Source organism: Antrostomus carolinensis, unplaced genomic scaffold (assembly GCF_000700745.2).
Source record: "Antrostomus carolinensis isolate BGI_N321 unplaced genomic scaffold, ASM70074v2 scaffold3338, whole genome shotgun sequence".
Lineage (NCBI taxonomy): Eukaryota > Metazoa > Chordata > Aves > Caprimulgiformes > Caprimulgidae > Antrostomus > Antrostomus carolinensis.
This window is the reverse complement of record NW_010334863.1, coordinates 122,975-130,117: the sequence shown is the minus strand read 5'-3', so window position 1 is coordinate 130,117 and position 7,143 is coordinate 122,975.

Here is a 7,143-nt window from a genome sequence, read left to right as displayed (position 1 = left end):
TCAGTTGCTTGAAACATGTTGCTCAGGGCAATACAGGGGGAGCTTGGTGGTGGGTTACCTGGTCGTTCCTCTCCAGCCAGGTGTTCTGCGGGTTAAGGTGCTTATTGGTTTCTTGGCAAGGAGACAGGGCTAGGAATTTTGGCAAAACTGACAAACAGAGAACACTTACCTCATGAAATCCTTCCACCTCCTCAGACCCAAACGATATTCTTTACATGTCCTCAGAGAAGCAAACTTTGGAGTTTCTGCAGAGCATTCCCCTTAAACTAATGAAAAAGGTATCTGGCTGTGAAAGCAAAGCTGGGGTGAGATCACTGCCGTGCTACACCAAGCTAGGCAACCCAAGACCTCAGACCTTTTCCTGCTAAGCAGTTTCTTCATGCGACAGAGGGTGCAAGGAGAGAGCCAGCAACTCCCAATCTTTCCTGTGAGCAGGGAGTTTGCATTCAGCTGCCATCACAGATCTTGTGCTGAACAAGGGGCAAGGTGAAGACTATTTACCCAGACATGCAGTTTCTACAGGAGAAATGAGTTTTTTGTTGTTATTATTTTACTTTTTTAAAAGTCACTAAGCCCAGCAACATACTTCTTATGTTCCCAACCTGATGCACCAGGAAAAGGAATGCAGGATTAAGCTGCCACACACAGCAGACATGCTAAAAGGTAAAACCTCCTCTTGTCAGGTGCCTGCTTTTCAGTACGCAGTTCTACCAAACATCCCGTGATTCCCATCCAGACTTTACTCAGCTAGGTACAAGATCTCCCCTGCAAAAACAGGTTAAACACGTTCACAGTTCCCCTCCAGGAACAAGTGTGTGATTTTGCATTCTCACCTTTTTAGGGAAGTGCTGCCAATACTGGCAGATAAAAAAAAAAAAAAACCCCAAAAAACACACTGCATCTTTTATGCTCGTAACGAAGTGTTCTTCCCCCTACCAAAACACAGATGCAGTGTGTTATCCCTCCTCTAGTATAAAATGAGTGTCGGGATTCCAGCACTCGCAGTCGCCTCTGCTCATGTGAACATGTGCAAGGGAAGACACAGAATCAGGCAAAGGAAATAAATTCTTTTCAGACTTCCAAGTGGCATTTTCTAAGACAGGTAGGGAGTATTTTTTAAATGATGGAATATACCCCAGGGTCCCTTACTATGCCTGCTGCCCCTTGGTGCCTGGTAAACATGATTTCAGCAGCTTTGCCATCTCCGGAGGCCTCGATAACTGGCATAGATAAGACACATGGTGGAGCAGCAGCTGAAACACAACTTACTTCTGTTTCCTGAGCTACACTCTCCCTTTAAGAGTACTGGTGTGGTTTTTTGTTGGTTTTGGTTTTTTTTTCTTTAAGGTTTAGCTCATGTAGCTTGTTGATAGGGCTGATCCTACTCTTTGTGCCATCCATCCATATCGCTTCTCTGCTATGTACACGCTTTGAAGAACTGCATTTGAGATGTTCCTGGACGCTTAACAGCTGTGTCTGGAAAAGACCCAAGATTTAGGAAATCCAAAACAACAGGAATGCTATCCGCAAACTTCTATCATATTACAACTGCACAGCCCCTGTAGAAAGGTAGCCACCATCCTCTACAGAAAAACAAACAAACAAAACCCCCCCAGCACTGGTGAGCCTTCCGCAGCAATTCACAACTGGCGTTTTTAAAGAAAAACACAGCACCCAGCAGCTCCAGACTAATGGCTCATTTCCCAAAGTAGAATAAATATAGCACCTTGAAATAAAATAAGCACAACACTAGCTGAGAAGGAGGAGTTTGGTTTTTGTTTTTTGGGTTTTTTTTTTTACAATGTTTTGTAAGACTGATAAATACAGGCTGTTTTACTGACATGGGCAGTGATTTGTGGCTTGTCCATGTCTCCATGTAGAAAAAATGGAGCTATAAAAGACTCTTAGTATAGCCAGACCCACACTAATACAAAGCTGCATTTTCTACCACAACCAATGGAGCAGGAATTCTTATGCTGAGCTTATAAACTCAGAACTGCTTCCTATCCAATTACTTGTTCCAGCAATAGGATTGTATTGGGGGGGGGGTGCAGGCTTTTGTTTTACATTTTAAAATTAACACTGAAAAAACCCTACTTCTGTCTTTCCAAACACCTCAAATACATATTTAAAGATGAGCAGTCTCCAAAATAATCATCAGGCATCCCTAGTCTGGTAAGGCTTTACTTGGTAAAACTGTCTGGTTTTGTCTGGTCCCTGATAAACCAATCTAAGTGATCAATAAAGGAGACTTTTAGCTTTAAAATGTATCCAGTTGCATTGCAGAATCAGGGAAATCAGCAGAACTGCTTCAGTCAACTATGTGTTTTGGGCAAATGTATCAGTGTTTGCAAAGTCTACCTACAGCATCAGAAAGTTGAGCACATTCTGGCTTTTATGTAGAGCAAAGACACACATGGACTTTTACCTTTAATTACCTTTCCTCCAGTTGCTGAAATAACATGTAGAGTACCCTCCTTTTTCACTCTTAATTTTATTATAAAAATCAACATTTCATTTGTTACAACTCAGTTTATAGTAATAATTGGAAAAGATTTTTGTACAAGGTTTATATACACCTTACAAGTAAAGCACTTTATTTTACAAAAAAAAAAAAAAAAAGTTAGTGAATGAGTGAATAGGGCTGACCAAATGTTGGTCATTATAATATAAATACATCCTTGCAAAGCACCATCGTACCAAAAGTTGATGAACAAGAGACACCAGCTGGCTTTAAGACAATGACAAACAGTGATTAAAGCTTACAAAAAAGAACAAACAAAACAAAACAAAACCAAAAACAAGATTAAAAATCTGAAAGCAGCACCAGATCCTTCACTTGCAAACAAGGCTAGTTGAGCTTAAGCCTGGTGGTATCCTCTTCATAAAAAGACACTTTCATTCTCCCTGGCTGACTCTTTAACTGCCTGGCTTAAGGCTACAGCTATTTTAATTAGGACTTCAAAGCTGCTCCGTGTTCATTTAAAAGAGGGGAACAAGACTGCTCTCCAATAGTTCATCATAACAATCATACTGCCTGCTACTAAGACAACCCCAAATGGAATATGCTCACTTTACTCACCCTGCCCTGCACAGCTTCAGAGTGGATCACCCACTTCCTCTAAATGCTACGCTGGCATCACCCACTGAGCTGCCCTTTTTAAAGATGGAAAGGAAAGAAAAAAGGTCCATCTCGGATCACTAGAGTATTTTATTTTACTACTTTTAGAACAAAATTGAATGTTTTGTACCCATTTTCACACTATTAGGACATTCCTAACTTATTTTCAAGGTGTATTTGTCAGCTGCCAATTAAGCTGAAGGTTAATTTTCAAGCAATAACCCCATCACAATGCAATTCAAAACCTCTCATGGCTAAGAAAGCAATTTCTGAAGAACAATGTTCAAATTATTTTTGCAACCAATGAAACACCTATTTTTTGTTGTAGAAATAATAAGTAACCTGCTACATGCGCAGTACACATTCAAAAGCAGATTCTGTCTGTAATAATATTGTGTGACAAACACACTCAAGACAAAACTGTCAGGGAAAAATGTGATTGATTACTTTTTTAGAGATATTTTGAAGAATTCATTTGGTTCAACAGCATGCGTGACCAGGAAGTTCTGTAGTTCAAGCAGTTCCCTCTAGAACGGTTGGCAATCAATTAATTCAAGGAGATTTGGCCAAGCACTATGGTATGGAAATAATCAATACTCAAGACAGTGGCCTTTCCTTCATCTTAGGACAGGCTTAACTAGTTTAAAGTAAAACAAACAAATTTGTGTTTAAGACTCACAAATCAAGCAATTTCTAGAGAATGGGCTACAATAAATAGAGAAGCAATGCACAACTGGAGACCAGAACACCACCAAAGCCCATTACTGCAATAAATAGGGATTTTCTGCCTGCACCTTCACTTGCAGTGGATCGTAGCACCTGACATGTCAAGCAGTTTGGGTGCACTTTTCTTCATAATTACACTAGGACTTCAAGAAATTGATTTTTATGTACGCATAGAAAACAGAATGAGTTTTACTCATCTGCAAAATAGACTCCAACAGTAAGGGAACAACATAGAAAAAAAATGTGCTTCCTCTCCTGTCTGGTATGGTCAGTATTACGTATTGAGGTTTAAAGTGGCAAGTATTCTGTTGTCTGTCCTACAACCCAGCCAGAAGGCAGTCAGTGTACATGAGGCAGCAGGACAGCATCCAGCACGAGCCCCCTGGAAGGCAGGGAGGCTGCAGTTGCCAATGTGGGTGTGTGAATGTGCATGCACCAGAGAGAAAATCAGCAGCTCTGGGTAAATTCACATTATCAAAGACACCTGTACCTGCATACGTATTCTTGTACATGCACGTGGGGGGAAATGTTATGGCAGTAATCTGGAATTTACAATACTGAAAGTTACAACTCACAGCAAAATGAATCCTTTGATATCCACTGGCTCATCTGCGTATTTTGCATTACTGTAAATATTTCATTTAATGTATATGCACAGGTAGGTTGCATGAATCTATATTCATGGAAATCATTATTTATTTCAAATGCAAATGCTACGTGCACGTTCCATTTATCGTATCTAAGTCCTTTTCAAATAAGTATCTTGGTATTCAAAAGCAGTGGAGAAATGAGGAGTGTTCCTACAGAAGGTATGAAGTGCATGCAGTATGGCATGGCAGGTATAACTTTAAAAGGCAAGATTAGGTCTCATTAATGTTGCCATTTAAACATGCTAAGCTCCTGCTCAACATGCAAAGATTAGTTTTCAACAAATTATGCTGTAATGTCCTTGTTAAAGTTTTTAATTTTTTTTTTAAACTACAAAGGACTGTCCCTTTCCAGGTGGAGCATGCCAGCTATTTCCATTGCCAGACACTCAGATATGAACACTCCCCAGGTGTCTACACAGAAGAAAAAAGCGCACAATGAGTACTTGGGTTAAATGCCCCACTACATAGATGCCTGTTGCTGTTAGGATATTTGTGCTTAAAATAAAGACTACGAGCAGTTTCATTGACATCAATGAGACCACTTCCATGCTAATGCTACAAACCCACTTCAGCGATCTCCTGATGTGTGTGTGTTATCAACATCACAGTCTATTTGAGAAGCAGGAGAAAGCATGATTCCCACTGAGGGAAGGAGATAATATGAATCATTACTGGCTCAGTGGCAGAGAGGAAGAGACAGAAATTGTTCAGTCTCAGTGTTCAATCAGTCTATGGGTTATCCACTGGAAACATGTCAGGTGCACATACCAGTTGCATCAATGCTTTTGTAATTTGGAAATCTGTCCAACAGGAACTTCACAGATTAATTCTTTCAAAATTTCACTCTAGATTTACTGGGAAAACGCATGTACTCGAAAAGGTAGATCACAGCTTCCCAATAAATAAATTCTTTGGTTAGTCCAGACAAGAAACAGTCTTCTCCCTATACTGATCATTGTTCAGTGGGAAAAGATAGTCTGTCCGCTTTCCCCTCTCCACATGAACCTCCCAGAGGCAGATCACTCAAAATATCTGATGCACAAACTGAAACATATATATCAAACAGACTGGATCAAATCCTACACCGAATTATATGCGCACCGTCCTATTGACTTCCATTGATTTATGCGTGGACATAAACTAGCGCAGAAGGCAGGCAGCACGGTCCATATCCAGAGAGTATTTTTCTTTTGAAGAACTCTAGCTGTAATTACACACTTAAGAATTTCCCTGCAAGAAGAAGCCTGAGTGAGGCAGCCCAACCACACCAGAAAGAGGATACCACTCCTTAAACTCAACCACCTTAGAGATTTTCAAACAGAAATTGGCACATTGAAAAAAAGTATTTTGCAAGAAGAGACCATTGCCATCGCAGTACAAGCACTTGGACTGAGATACAACAATGCAATATTCTTCCGAGTTCATTAGTGCAAGTTTCCACACGTGAACGCCACACGGAATGCTGCACATGAAAAAATGTAAACAACAGAGAAGTTTCTAATTCTCATCGGCGTGCCAGCCTCAACATCCCCCACCTCAACACACCTGCCCTCCCTCCCTTCATATAAATGGTTTCAAGTTCCCTTATAGTTCACAATACCCTCCTCAACATCCATCCTGCTGGAGAACACAAACAAGCTTCTTCAGCAGAAGAAGGAAGAGACAGAAGAACAGCTACCACGATTCCCGGATACCTAGAATGAAGCTGGGCAAAAAAACCTTGGTATGCTAGATCCAGAGATCAACTGCAATAGCCTTGCAGATCACCAAGGCTTTTTAAAGTTTCCTCAGGTATCTTGGACTACTAGAAAACCCTTTATTACAGCTGAAATCCCAAATGCCATGGTTTTCCTTGGAGCTGAAACCAACTGAGGCTCCAGTATTCCAAACAAGTGGCAGCACTAGCAAAAATTACTTGTCACTAATTCTGACAACAGCATGAATTAAAGCCCATGCCACATTTTCAGATTATTTCTTTTTTAGTTGAAACTGGCTGGGAAACAAGCAATAGAGAACGATAAAATCCAAACAGCACCTCTGAAGAACTGTTACACCAATACTATGCCCAAAGGCTATGAGGCATAAACTCCTCAGTACCTTTGCTTTGAGAGAGAAGATTCAGAGGGCCAGTCTTTGAAGGCATTGAGCACCTTCGACATGTATTTGATTCAACAGAAGGTGCAAATGCATAATGCCATCTAAAATCAGATATACTGTGAGCTCTACTACAGTCAAAGCAAATTCAAAACACTGCACTGGAGTCAAAGAGGAGTCAGCAATATCCCAGGGAGCCCCTCAACCTACGCAAGTAATGTTTTCACTTGATTATATACTCTCCCTGTCAAAAACACCATGGTGAGGCTGACAGGAGAAGGGGCTAAATATGGTAATATACAAAAATAGAAATGCAAATATAAAATGGTTTGGTTAAGAGTATTTTAAAATTCAACATTCACAGCAGTTAATACTAAAGTATTAAACTCACACCACGCAAAAGAGGAGGTATGTCAAAATCATACTGAGAAAAACTGGCTTTACCTAACACAAAGAAATCATGAGCAGTTATACAGCACAGGAACCCCTTCCAATGATCAAAACATCTATTTCTTATGGACAGTTGCTCCACTGAAATTTAAATGCTTCCTT